Raw genomic sequence first — 14,689 nt, forward strand, 5'->3', positions numbered from 1 at the left:
CCGGGGCTTGGTGATCCTATCAGCCCAGGAGGGGAAACAGCAATAGTGCATGACATGCGAATTGTTCGCACAGAAATGTCAGCCTCCTGTAATGGAAAGAGCACTTGAGTAGGAGTCAGAAGATAAAGGTTGTAGTGCTAAACTAATTTCAAACCGCACAGGTCATGTTGCTTGATTTTCAGAGTCTTAACTCTTGCATTTATAAAATGAGGATAATGTCTGAGGCCACGCCTCCTCCCAACACTATCTTTTCCTGCCCTCAAGGGGCTCATGGTTAGTGGAGGGACGGTAGGGCAAAGTCGTAGAGTGGGTGAGCTTGGGAGATTTGGGATTTAAATACCAGCTCCATGCATTTATTAACTGTATGACTTGGAGCAAATCATTCACATTCTTGGTGCCTTGGTTTCCTCGTCTTTAAAATGGGACATGATAATAGTACCTACGTCATAGGGTGTTTGGAGGATGAGACGAAATAACGGACGTCAAGCTCTTAACCCAGTTCCTGGTAGAGGTAGGCATTCAGTAAATGGTATGTATACGTACGTGACTGGTTGTCCTTGGGCAGACTTAGTAGTTTGCCTCATTCTCCTGAAATCCTCCCTTCCCCCAAAACGTCCAGCTCCAGAGGATTGACAAATGATCTTGATGGGAAGGAAGATTTCAGAGGAAGAGGTTCAGAGGAAGGCGTGGAGTAACAATAGCAATAATAACAACTAAATTTTATTGATTCCTAGGATTTTTTAGTGTTGAATACTTTCCATAGATGATCTAATTTCATTCTATACCTACAGCAACTTTAAGCCAATTTTCTCTTGGGTATTTTATTTTTTCTGTATAGCCTCCTCACTTTAGAGAAAGAACGTTTTAAAAAGATTTTATTTATTTATTTGAGAGAGCACACACAGGAGCAGGGGAGAGAGAGAAGCAGACGACCCCCTGAGTAGGGAGCCCCACACTGAGTTCAATCCCAGGGATTATGACCTGAGCCGGAGGCAGATGCTTAACAGACTGAGTCACTAAGGTGCCCAGAGAAAGAACTGCTTTCTGAGGATTTTCTTTCTTCTGCCCTCTTTTTGTCAAGGCACCAAATATTCCCTTTATTGTCCCAAGCAATTCGGTTTTCCCACCAAGTCTCACACCTCTTTCAGTAAAACCAAGGCGAGATAACCAGTCTGACCCCTACTATTCTTCTCTGAGTCACACGCCCGGGAACACCTCAGCTCATCCCACAATGTCTGCTAATTAGGGTCTAGGAGCGATGGTCCTCATCATGCGATGCTGTTGGGAAGAATGTCTAGGTTTCAGTCTTGCTCTGTTTTATCTCCTGTGCCTAATGCAAAGCCTGATACATAGAAGGTCATTTGGAAGTATTTATGGGATGAGCAAACGTATGATCAAACGAACATAAAAGTGGTTGGAATGAACTATTATCTAATAAACAGTGGTGATGTGCTGTGGGATACCGACTGAGAGAATGTGGGAAATTCTCATGGAGAAGGTAGGATTTGACCTTGAAAGCTAACTCAGATTTTAACAGGCAGAGACTAGAGACAAGAACATTTCCAATAAAGGGAGCTAAGTAATAGCACAAATACAAAAGAGCATATGGTTTGTTTGGTGTGGAGAAGTCATTTGAACAGTCTGGCTCACGGAGGTTCAGTGCCTGGGAAGCCAGAAAAGGCAGAGTCAGAGATCGGGCTGGCAAGCTTGTGGGAGCTGGCTCAAAGGAAGAAACTTAAACACCTTATTTAGGAGTTTGATTTGTAGGCAGTGGGGGAAATCTCCCAGTGACTGGCTTGCCCAGGTGTGTCCTTTAAATAGATGACTCTGCAGAGGATGGATAAGGGGGTGGGCAGAGTGAAGATGAGGACAGGCGACAGGATGGCAGAAGGCACAGGTGAGGCTCCCCCTGCCCCAAGTCTTTGAGGCAACGTCCTCATGGAAAACTTGTCCAGAGTGGCACTTCCAAAACCAACAGATTTGGGAATACTTGTCGTATGAAATAGAGTTGTGTCTTCCCTGCTCTTTGCAAGTACTTTCAACACAAGGTCATGGAGGGAAAGTTAATTAATATAGAAAATATATCCTAGATATTAAATCTTCTAATCCAGACTAACAAGTCTACCCTAATTGGGGCAGGGTAGGGTGAGTATATTCATAAATCCAATGTTTGAGAAAAGAAAAGGAAAGAGAAAAGCACTTTTCAGATCCTGGGAGACTCTCCACTGCCCTTTGCAGAGTTGCCACTTGGTTCTCGCAGGTGCTGGTATCATTAATTCATTACATCCCTAGAACATTAGGAATTCCAAACAAGGAAGCACCTCTGTTACCTTATGGTGCTTTTTGAAGGGCGTGTGTCTGCTCGTAGCCACCATTTTGTTTTCCTCCATAATTACTTTTTGTTTGCCATTGCTCTACACAAATGTAAATCTCTGGTTAATTCTAGTACCATATAATCACCATGGAGCTCCCTCCCTTCTCCGTTGCAATTTTAAAAATCATTCCATGCCCATTTGAATGTATGTTACAAGTAGGCATCAAGAGTGGAAGACAGGAGGGGATCGACATCAAGACACAAAATAGCAATAGTGCCTATAGCCATTTGAAATTGGTTAGGTATGGGGATAACAGCTCAGCAAACAGTTCCAGATGATTTGCACTTTCTAGCTTGGCTACTGGAAGGCTGGTGATGGTGTTTGTCAGAAATAGTACTGGGAGGGGTGCCTGGGTGGCTCAGTCAGTTAAGTATCCAGCTCTTGATTTCACCTTAGGTCATGGTCTCAGGGTTGTGGGATTGAGTCCCAAGTTGGGCTCTGCACTCTGGAGAGTGCTTCTCCCTCTGTCTCTGTGACTGCCCCACCCTCACTCATGCTGTCTCCCTAAAATAAATAAATACATCCTTAAAAAAAATAGTACTGGGATTGGGGGTGTTATTATTTAGTATTTAGTCAGAAAATCAGGGTCTGTCATAGTTCCTTCCCAAACCATAGACACCCACCATGTGACCATGAAACCCTGTGAGGTACCAGAGAGCTCTGATTGTCCCCCAAAAGGGCCCCTCCTTCTCTGATGCACATCATGAAGTTGGCCAGTTTGAGACCCGTGTGTTCAGTGGCAAAGGCAGCCCAGGGAAAATCAGGCCCAGAAACAAACTGATGCTGCTGAAACCCATCTTTACATCATGATTTTTTTGTTGGGAACCTATCATTTCATTCATAACTTTGGGAAGATAATTACACCAGGCTAGTGAGAGACAATTTGATGAATAACTGTTTATTTTCAGAGGAGGCATATTTGGTACACTGGCTGCATAATGGGGTCAAGAACACAGCAAGCTGTCAGCGTGTTCTCGATGTCATTTAACTGCCTGGCAGGGTTCTACACGGGGAATGGAAAATCTCCTTATGATAGATAATATCATATCCTTGGCCTTGCTCAGAAGACGTACTTTGGAAGCAAGGTTTGTAAGTATATTATTATCACTTGTCAAATAGTACCTGTTAACCTGCCTGTTTCTGCCCCACCCCTCAGTCCAGCATTGCCTGGTTGTGAGGCAGGTGGTAAGTCATCAACCCCCATCTGATGAGCCTCAAAAGCGGTAGTTAGTAGGGTTACCTGGGCTGAGTACCTGAGCTGTAGGTCATTTTTACTGCAGACCAGATCTTGGACCTAGAATCAACCCCTTTACTGCTCAGAGGCCTAGAAGAAACTGAGAACATTTTTTTACAATTAAAGCATATAAGTAATGAATTTGAAGTTTGGGCCAAAAAATATAGGAATTAGCATAATGTGAACAGCTAACATTTACTGAGCACTTACCTTATGTCTGCTCCTAAACTCTTTCCATGGATTATTTGATGAATCCTTGCAAGAACAAAACAAAACAAGAAACAAACTTATGAGGTAAGTCATATTATTTTTTAATACATTTATTTTTTATTGCTATTCAATTTGCCAACATATAGAATAACACCCAGTGCTCATCCCATCAAGTGCCCCTCTCAGTGCCCATCACCCAGTCACCACCCCCCCCCCACCTCCCTTTCCACCACCCCTATTTTGTTTCCCAGAGTGGAGTCTCTCCTGTTCTGTCTCCCTTTCTGATATTTCCCACTCATTTTTTCTCCTTTCCCCTTTATTCCCTTTCACCATTTTTTATATTCCCCAAATGAAATGAGACCATATAATGTTTGTCCTTCTCCGATTGACTTATCTATGTTGTAGATGAGGAAATTATGGAACCCATCAAAAAAATCATCCAAGCAAGAGATGGCTGGATCAGACTTCAGACTCAAGAAAGTCTGAATCCAGGGTGTAAGCGCTTTACCGGGAAGTATATTCCTCCCTGTGGTGATTCTCTGATGTGCTGCCCAGATCTGGAACATCAGGGACTGAAACACTCATTTCCCCAGCTGAGGGGAGTGTCATGCCATCTAGTGACCTGTCCATGTGGGAGTCCAAACACCCGGCGTCTTGCTCCAATTCAAGACAACTTGGAAGCACCATCTAGAATGCAGAGCTTTCCAAGAATTGGCTGATATTTTTTGTTGTGATTGCATTATACTTCACCTTCTGGATCTGCCCAGCTCTGCTTCTTTCCTCCCCCATTGGTCTTACTGCCAAGAGTAAGCTCTGGTGTGCTTCCTGCACGCAGATCTCTCCCTCACAGTCTGCTTTCCCAGATTTTCTGCTTCTCCTCACTTCACTGGGGTCAGGGAAAACCACATAGACAGCATACACGACAGTACCACACACACACATAGATGTGGACACAAACACACATATACACTAGGGCCTTGGAGGTGAGTGAGTCTTTGGGGGTTAAAATACAGATTCCCGGGCAGCCTGGGTGGCTCAGTGGTTTAGCGCCTGCCTTTTACCCAGGGCATGATCCTAGAGACCTGGGATCGAGTCCCATGTCGGGCTCCCTGCGTGGAGCCTGCTTCTCCCTCTGCCTGTGTCTCTGCCTCTCTCTCTCTCTCTCTGTATCTCATGAATAAATAAATATATTTAAAAAAAATACAGATTCCCATACAACTGATCAGAACCATCATCACCTTAAAGAGCTAGTAGGACCCCCAGGCCCAGACAGGCATTGAACCTGTACATGAGCCAAAGGACTGATCAGATGTGGAAGTGCAGAAAGAAGTGCTGTCCGAAGTGTGCCCAGGGGAGAGAGTGCCCCGCCAGGCCAGGGAAATGCCAAACCACCAGACAGGCCCGTTGTTACTGGGGAAATGGGAGCCTCAGGTTTTCAGGGCCAGTTGCCATTAAATTTTTAGATTTTATAACTCCCTTGTTGTGCTTCCACACTCACCGAGCACCTGTCTGATGATCTGGCTGGTCAGGCCCACATGATGATGGATTCGCTTGTCAGGTGTATTGCTCATTATAAATTAATGAGTTGGTGTTCTGATTTTATTTCCACTTCTTAGAGATTTTGTTCACATGGGTAAGCATTCTGAAGTGTGATCACCTCTGGAAAGCTGATAAGTATGGTCTCTTAATCCTGCAAGTCTGAGGGGCTGATCCCAGGCTTTGGTGAACCCGCAGGGCCACACCTAACAGAGGAAGCCCACAGACCCAGCCATGAAAAGTCTTTTCTCTTTTGTGAAACTGAAATTATAACATTTTCAAAAGGTGTAACCTCTATCAAGGGAAGAGGGAGGCATATTGAGTTGTGTGTAAACAGAAGTGGTTTTGATTTTTCACTTTTCCTTTGACTTCTCTAGACCTGTGTTGTCTTTCAACCAGAATACACAGCAGTAGAGCAATTTGTGATGATTTGTTTCTAACCACGTATCAGGGGAGGCTGGAGTCGTGGTGCCCCAAGGAGACAGCGTGGGGTGAGCGGAGCTGGGAACAGAGCAGGGTAACTGAGAGGGATGTTACCAAGGCCCCGGGGGCAGTGCAGTGCATATGGAGAACAAAGATCATTATTGCTACAAGTTCAAGGTCATAGTGTGTATCAGATCTTAGGGGCAAGAAGAAAAACCAGGAGGAATTAAAAACTCAGAGGCCAGGGAAGTTGGGAATGAGACAGGGTGAGGTCCAAGGAGTGACTTTTGGGTAGCTCACATGTCTAGCTCAGTGTTATGGACTCCCACTGCAGTTCCTTTTTTTTTTTTTTTTTTAATATAAAGGTAATGCAATATGGTGCCCCAGATTGGATCCTAGAACAGTAAAAGGACATTCATGAAAAACCTGCTGAAATTCGCATAAAGTCTGCAGTTTTTAGTTAATGGTCATTGTACCAATGCTAATTTCTTAGTTTTGACAGATATACCATGTTTACAGAAGGTGTTGACATTAGAAGAAGCTAGGTAAAGGGCACACAGGAATGCTGTGTTTGCAACTTTTCTATAAAGCTAAAATTATTCAAAATAAAAAGGCTATTTTAAAAATAGAAAGGTCTATTTGTTTCAGATTGGGCCTTAGAACATACTAAAGAAGGTCTAATTAGGTGAGGTAAGGGCATTGTGGGTACCATTTTAAAAATTCCTTATCTGTTAGAGATACTTAGGAAAATATTTCTGTGTAGAAGAAAAATCAGTTTAAAAGTATACTGGTCTATCTGTTCTTTAACTCAGGAAAGTTTTTCTTCAATGTGCCTTTGATTATTGTTTCCAATCTAATTGCTTTTTTTTTTTTTAAAGATTTATTTATTTATTTATTTATGATAGACACACAGAGAGAGAGAGAGAGAGGCAGAGACACAGGCAGAGGGAGAAGCAGGCTCCATGCCGGTAGCCCGACAAAGGACTCAATCTCGGGACTCCAGGATGGCGCCCTGGGCCAAAGGCAGGAGCCAAACTGCTGAGCCACCCAGGGATCCCCTCTAATTGCTTTTTATAAGAAATATCTGTAATTTTTAGATTTTCTTTCTCTAATTTTGTTTCTGTTCTCTGTTCTTCTCTAAATTCTGGGAAACCTTCTGCTCTTCATCTTCCACCTTGCAGACTTGACTTTCTTCAATGCTGCTCCTGCCTATATGTCCTCCACAGTAGATATTCCGCTACTGTACTTTTCATTTCTTTGTAATTCATTCTTATCTCAGTCCTTGTTTTTACATGGGCCCCAGCTATATATTTTTTTAAGATTTTAAAAATTTACTTATTTGAGAGAGAGAGAGTATGAGCAGGGGGAGGGGCAGAGGGAGAGGCAGAGGAAGAGGGAGAAGCAGGCTCCCCACTAAGCAGGGAACCCAATTAGGGGCTGGATTCCAGGACCCTGAGATCATGACCTGAGCTGATGGCAGACGCTTAACCGACTGAGCCACCCAGGCACACCACCCTGGCTATATTTTAATCACAGACTATCTTCCACTGTCACTTGATGCTATTGTTTCACAGAAGTCATGGCTGCTTCTGTTCTCACATTCATCTAAGGTGACTCTGTAAGATATAAGCATGTGTGCTTTCCCATTACTCTTGATGACTGGTCCTTTGTTCTGAGCTTATGGAGTACATGAGAATACACTCATAGTGTGAGCAAACATAGAACTCATACTGTCTCTGGAGCTCCCTGTGATAGTTGCTTGTAGAGATTGCATTCCTGAGAGTTAGGAATTCTTGATCAAAACTCCAGAAAACTTATATCTTCTGAGTAAGCTATAAATCACAAATAAAGGACAACCCCCCAGCTACCTAGCTCAATGTTGACACTCTGATGTTGTAATAAGGCCCACCGATGGGACCTTATTTTTAGGAAGTACTTTATAGGAAATTAGAGTATGACATAGTCATACCACCAACTACTGAGTCAGGAAAAAAACTTTGCTATGCTCATGATGCTTCTATTTAGAAAATGGTATTTCTGTGACACCATGTCTAATGAATGGATTGTTGTTTAGTGTTTGAGATATTATTCCATAGCAAGCTAAATGGGCTAAGCCTACCTTTGTGAGTAGGAAACAGGATTGTCATCTAAGGAATAAATTTCTTTCATGTGTTTGTGTGTATTAATCACCAGAGGCCTGCTCATCAGCTGGGGAGAGAGTGAAGCCATGCCCCTCCACTAAAGGGAGCACTGCAGGGGAGGAGGTCATTTTTCTTGAAGGGTCATGGACACACAGGGGACAGGTTTGGGTATGGTGGAGAGAGTCTGTCATGTGCAAAGGACAGGAGACATGCAGGACGTGGGAAATGAAACAAACCCTTGGAAACAAGCCAGTTGCAATAGAATTAAAGAAATAAATGTAAAACATCATTTTGACATTTGAACTTCATGCTACTTGTATTTTCTATCATTTTTCCTTTTTCTGTTCTCATTATTTAGTAAAGTTTCTTTAGGAAGTTAGACTGTCTTAAAAGATATTTCCATTTCTGCAAAAATAGTTTTCAAAGATGGTGAGTGGCATCGCTAGGAGCCTAGAGAGTGGTGACAGCTGGAGCCAAGAGGGAACCCCTCTAAAGGAGAGAGAATTTAGGAGTGATGAGAGAGGAACTCATTCAACAGAGACCCTCACTTGCCCTACTCTGGAGGAAGCTATGCTTCCCTTTAATGTAGGATCAGTCCTGAATTGGTTCTTAACATAGAGCTGTCATTCCCCACCATATTGCAGGCTTGCTTTCAACCACTGTTCCCTTCCTTTCCAGAACCCCAGACAAATCCACATGGCTGCCAGGAAGTGGTCCTCTTGCTCCCTGAGCCACCAGCAGTGGAAATCACTGAGATCACCTGAAACTCATGGACCTTCTGTCCTTCGATGGTAAAGGATTTTCTTAATTAAGGAAATAGTTCAAAAAGTTCTAGAACCTGCTCTGCATTTTTTAAAAGCACTTAACCTACCACATGCACTCTGTTTTTGCAAAATTGAGTCTTAATCTTTTATTTTGTACAGATGGATATAATGGGACACCACATTCTCAGAATAAGATTTCAACCATAGATTGAGAAATTCTCTTCACTCAGGAACAACTTCTAGGCTTCTATATTTTTCTCCAACAAAGCTGAATAACTGCAATTGAGGCTCAGAATTTGGTACCCACCCCCATCCTCACAGTAAAATCCCAGGGGGAACTGCTAATATTTATAGAGCCCTTATTTGCCAGACACGATTTCAGGTGCAACAATAAAGAGGGTGTTATAATAAAGATAAAGACAGGAGATAGACTTTGGAGTTACATAAAACTGGCTCAGATCCCCACTCTGCCACTTATACTACCTATTTAATTTTGGTCAAATTTCCTAACCATTTTATGTCTCAGTTTCCTTATCTGTAAAAGGGAAATAATAGTAATACTTATTCTCAAGGGTGTTTTTTGAAGATTAAGAGACCTAGCTTATGGAAAGAAAGAATGCCTGGCACAAAACCATGGTCCTTCTCCTTTATTCCTTCCTGATGGAAGCATAAGTGTAGCAGAATGTGTACCATTTGACCCACAACACTACAAAATGCAATGGTTAGTTTTCTACCTTCCAATAAATGGTCTCATTAATTTTCTGGCAAAGAGAGGAGAGAAAAGCTGGCAACTTACCAGGGCTAATGGAGTCCTTTTTGTAGGACTCCGTGGCTTATTGTTGATGAATGAAACTCTTACCTGCCATTGCTCTGCAGGGCAGCGCAATCCAAATTGGATGCAATTATGAGATTTCACCACCCAGGGGTGTGTGGGAAGTGTTGCTCCCAGAGCAATGGTTCTCAAACTGGGCTGAGTATTATAATCCCCTGGGGAGTTTTGAAATGATCAGATGCCCGGGCTGCTCCCTGGACATTCTGATGGAGCTGGATTGGAGTGAGGTCCAGGCATCAGTATTTTTTTTTTTTTTTTTTGGCATCAGTATTTTTTACAGTGATGCTGGCAATCACATATGAGCCCTCTGAGGTCAGAGGTCTGATTCTACACAGCCTCCAGTCTGTGTTCACTGAGGAACTCGTATTAGGGAATAATTCTGGTCTACCTGAAGTTCATCAAATGCAGGTTCCCTGCTCTTGTGCCTGCTAGGAGGATGTTACAATCTCCCTTTAAATTGTAGGCTCTGTTTATGCACTTGCTAAAAACTTAAAACTAAGTCTTTAGTACTGCTTTTTTTTTTTAATTTTTATTTATTTATGATAGTCACACAGAGAGAGAGAGAGAGAGAGGCGGAGACACAGGCAGAGGGAGAAGCAGCTCCATGCACCGGGAGCCCGACGTGGGATTCGATCCCAGGTCTCCAGGATCGCGCCCTGGGCCAAAGGCAGGTGCTAAACCAGCTGCACCACCCAGGGATCCCTTTAGTACTGCTTTTGTACAGCAGGCTTATCTTTCCGTAGGGTATTGCCATTTTATCATTTCATGCATCATGCAGTCTATTTTAGAAAATGATTTTCAAATGTTTTCACTATAAGATAAGTTCTAGAAAAAGTTCAAGCAAGACAAAGTAAATAGAGTGCTTCCCCTCCCCTTACAAATTCCACTCCCTAGTATTAACTAACTTTATTTGGTATATGCATTTCTAGATTTTTTCCTAAAAGCTATATTTTAATGCTTATAATTAAGGAGTACACATCCTTTATTGCATAAAATATTCCATAATAATTTTCCAGTCTCCCTGACCACTGTTTTAAACATTTGCATAATATTCTAATAAATGTAAGTGCTGTAATTAGCCATTACCAGTGTCAGTGAAGTGGTCATTTATAATTTTTCATGATTATAAATAGTGCTGTGATAAACATCTTCTTGCATATTTTTTCATTTAACATAATTTACTTTGGTTTAATTCCCATAAATGAAATTACTTAGTGAAAGAGTATGAACAAGCTGAAGAAGCAATTTATGATTTAATGATAGGAAAATAAGAAAGACATATAGCCAAACAATGTAGTTGGTTAAATAAATGATAGTTTATCTGTATAATTGAATAATATGAAGCTATTAAAAATTATGTTGTAAAATAATATTTAATATCATGGAATGATTTCCACTAGATATTAAGTAACTTAACAAGTTACAAAACTTTCTATGTAATTTGTTTGAAAATATGTTTATAATCAAAATATATCTGAATAGAATTTATGTGGAAATACAAAGGCATGGGCAGCCTGGGTGGCTTAGTGGTTTAGTGCCGCCTTCGGCCCAGGGCGTGATCCTGGAGACCTGAAATGGAGTCCCAGGTCGGGCTCCCTGCATGGAGCCTGCTTCTCCCTCTGCCTGTGTCTCTGCCTCTCTCTTTCTCTCTCTGTGTATCTCTCATGAATAAATAAATAAAATCTTAAAAAAAATACAAAGGCCCAAGAATAGTCAAGACAATCTCAGAGGAGAATAAAATTGGATGGTGTACCTTACCAAAAATCTGAAAAGAGCAAGATAGTAAATAGTTCAAGCTTTGTAAGTCACCTGGTCTGCCATGACAACTTAACTTTGAACAGAGACATAGATAATATGCAAATGAATGGGCATGGCTGTGCCAAGACAACTTCATTTGTAAAAGCAGGTGGCTGGCCTTAGTTTGCTTCTCCCTGGGATAGAGAATTAAGAAAGAGAGCTGTGTTGTGTGTGTGTGTGTGTGTGTGCATACATGTGCAAACATGTATGAGAGAGAGAGAGAGAGAGAGAGAGATACAGAGAAGGGGAGAAAGCTGTGGCAAAGGTGGTACTTAAACAGAATGAGAAAGGATTTGTTTTAAAATAAAGGATACAATCCAATTGGCTCCTATATTTTAAAAAATGAGATTTGATTCCTACCTCACATCCTACATAAAAACAAACTCCAGGGATGCCTGGGTAGCTCAGCAGTCGAGCATCTGCCTTTGGCTCAGGGTGTGATCCTGGAGTCCCAGGATCGAGTCCCACATCTGCCTCCCTGCATGGAGCCTGCTTCTCCTTCTGCCTATGTCTCTGCCTTTCTCTCTGGGTCTCTCATGAATAAATAAAATCAATCAATCAATCAATCAATCAATCAATTCCAGCTCAATTATAGACATAAATGTGAAAATTCAAACAATATAACTTCTAGAAAGTAATATAGGAGATACATATATTCATGACCTTACGGTAGAGAAAGATTTCTTAGGTAAGACACAAAATGTACTACTCACTGTGAAGGAAAAGATTGGTACGTCGGGCTATATTAAAAATCTGAACTCCTTTATCAAATGATGTTGGCAACTTATAGTCCAAAAGAAGGTATTAGCAAACATGTTAGTGAAAGGGGGTGCATATCCAAGAACATTAAAAATGACTACAAATCAGTTTTTTAAAAAAGAGAAAATTCAGTACTAAACTAAGTAAGAGTCTCAGACACCTAAGAAATAGAGAATATCCAAATAGTCAATAGATATCAGGAAGATGTTAAACTTCATTAGTTATCAGGGAAGTGCAAATCTAAAACATAAGGATATAATTCTTAGAATATCAAGAGCTAATGAGGATGTGGAGCAACCACTGATATTCCCAAACACTGTTGGGTATATGTACATTGGCACAACCCCTTTACAGAGATCTACTAATGTTGAGCACATCTACATCTGTGAGCCAGCAATTCCGCTCCTCAGTTTATACCCATCAGAAATGCACACATGCATATCAAAAGACATGTACAAAAATGCTCCCAGCTACATTATTCAAAACAGCCTCAAACTGGGACAGCTCAAATGGCTCCAAATAGAACAGATCAACAAACTGTAGTATATTTATATGATACAGACTATACAGCAATACTGTTCCCATGAATGAATTCTCCTTCACATGATTTGGATGAGCCCCACATTCATAATTTGCATGAAAGAAGCCAGATACTATAAAGATTGCCAACAGGCAAAACCAACTCATGGCGATGTAAGTTGAGGCACTGAGAGAGGGATTGGTAGTTGGAGGCAAGCAATAGAGGGAATTTGAGCCCCTCATAATATTCTGCTTATTGCTCTGCAGGGCCTTTATATGAATTATTCAGTTCATGATAAGTTGTTAAGATTTATGTTTGTAACAGATACACTTTTCTTGTATGTCTGTATATTTTAATTTTTCCAGGAGCTTATAAAAATGTATCTGAATAGAAACAGAATTAAGACAATTGATACTGTCTAAAATTGATAAACCAAGAGATAAATGTAAAAGCATACTTTTGTCTAGAGCAGCACTGGTTAATACAAGTTTCTGTATGATAGAAATGTTCTATCTCTGTTCTATCCACTGTGGTAGCTTCTAGATACATGTGGCTATTAAGCACTTGAATGTAGCCAGTGAGACTGAGAAGATGAATCTTCATTTGCACTTCATTTTAATTAGTTTTCATTTAAAGAGCTCCATGTGACCAGTGGCAAGTGTACGAAAGAACACTTGATCATAAGCTTTGAGGGCAACCACTATGGGAAGTGGAATCCACCAAAATATATTCTCTCTGGGAAGGGGGACAATATGAGGAGGTTGAGATAGAGCCTAGTTGCTATTTATCATAAACTTTTCTGGACCATTTAATGTACAACTTTCTGTGTGTGTTAATAGATATAAAACTTAATTTTAAAAAAGAAAAAGTTTGAGGCGTATATTCAAAAGTGTTTATGGTGGTTGATCTTTGGGTGTTGGGATGTATGGTGATTTTTCTTTTTTTTTTTTCCTTTTTAAAAAATTATCCTTTTTTTTTACAGTGTTTACCATGAGCACACTTGGAAAAAGAACAAATTAATAAATCAAAAGCAAAAACCAAATATTGATGACAAATCTGAAAATTCTTTAGGGGTTTATCTTTACTCGCACTATTAAGGCAATAATGTGTTTAATGAGAATTTATGGCAGGTCATATTTTTCTTCTCAACATTTAATATCTAAACATGCTGGCTAAGCAGAGATTTCACATAAAGCATGCTATGTTTCTGCTGTTCTCTACTTTCTCATAAAGCACACAGATGGGTGGATTTGGGCTGAATCAACCATGTAGAATTTGGTGTGATCCACCTTCAGGATTAATTTGAGCAAGTGTCTCTGGAGGAATGGCTTCATCTTCCTGCTGTATTGCCTTACACTTCAGTATCAAGGTCTTCCAATGGCTAGATGTTGGGTAAATTTTCTAATAAATTCATGGTGAAGACTGCTGTAGGTTCTAAGCTGTGGATCCACCCATCACTGTACTTCCAATATGTCTTCACCCAGGTAGCCAAGCTAGGACCTTGTACTCTGGGATCTCCAAATCTCTCACTATCCTCTGCTCATTCCTGTTTTGTGCACCTTGGCATTTGTACATGTTAGCTTTTGCCTGGAATCTCTTCCTTCCCATTTTTTTCCCTTCTGGTGAATACTAACCTGCTCTTTTAAGACCCATTCCCAATGTCAAGCTCCTCTTAGAACCTTTTACTTTTAGACCTGTTAATCCCAGTGCTGGAAGTCCACAGTCCTAAGTAAAACTTCTCAACCCTCAGCACCAGCTCTAGTCATAGTTCTCGGGTGATAGGTGGATACGTGACATCAGAAGGAACACTCTACCAAGGGTGACTCGTTTATAAGCTAGCCTCTAAACTTTTGCAAAATTTTAATTAGAAAATGGGTGAATTTTATGGCATGTAAATTATATCTCAATAAAACTATTTTTTAAAAAAACAAACCAAACACCTGAAACTAATGCAACATTAATGTGCCAACTATACTTAAAAAAAAAATTAAACCAAGAATTTTGAAATACTGAGGCTTCTGCTAATGAGAATGGACATTAAAAGCCTGAGGTCGATCTGGACCCTGAGAAGCTGTGCTGACCATGCCAAAGCCACAGT

At 40.9% G+C, this 14,689-nt stretch overlaps 1 long non-coding RNA gene across 1 annotated transcript in view; it reads right to left on the reverse strand.

Moving 5' to 3' along the window:
- Positions 1-3,272: 3,272 nt before the first annotated feature.
- The window catches only part of LOC144294630 (uncharacterized), a 54,705-nt gene continuing 43,288 nt past the window's right edge, over positions 3,273-14,689 (reverse strand). The window contains exons 7-8 of the long non-coding RNA XR_013361995.1: positions 3,820-3,864; positions 3,273-3,709 (exon numbers count right to left, since the gene is read on the reverse strand). This is a non-coding gene — a long non-coding RNA (uncharacterized LOC144294630). The remainder of the gene's footprint in view (positions 3,710-3,819; positions 3,865-14,689) is intronic.

The sequence above is a fragment of the Canis aureus genome, chromosome 23, assembly GCF_053574225.1.
Source record: "Canis aureus isolate CA01 chromosome 23, VMU_Caureus_v.1.0, whole genome shotgun sequence".
Taxonomy (NCBI): domain Eukaryota; kingdom Metazoa; phylum Chordata; class Mammalia; order Carnivora; family Canidae; genus Canis; species Canis aureus.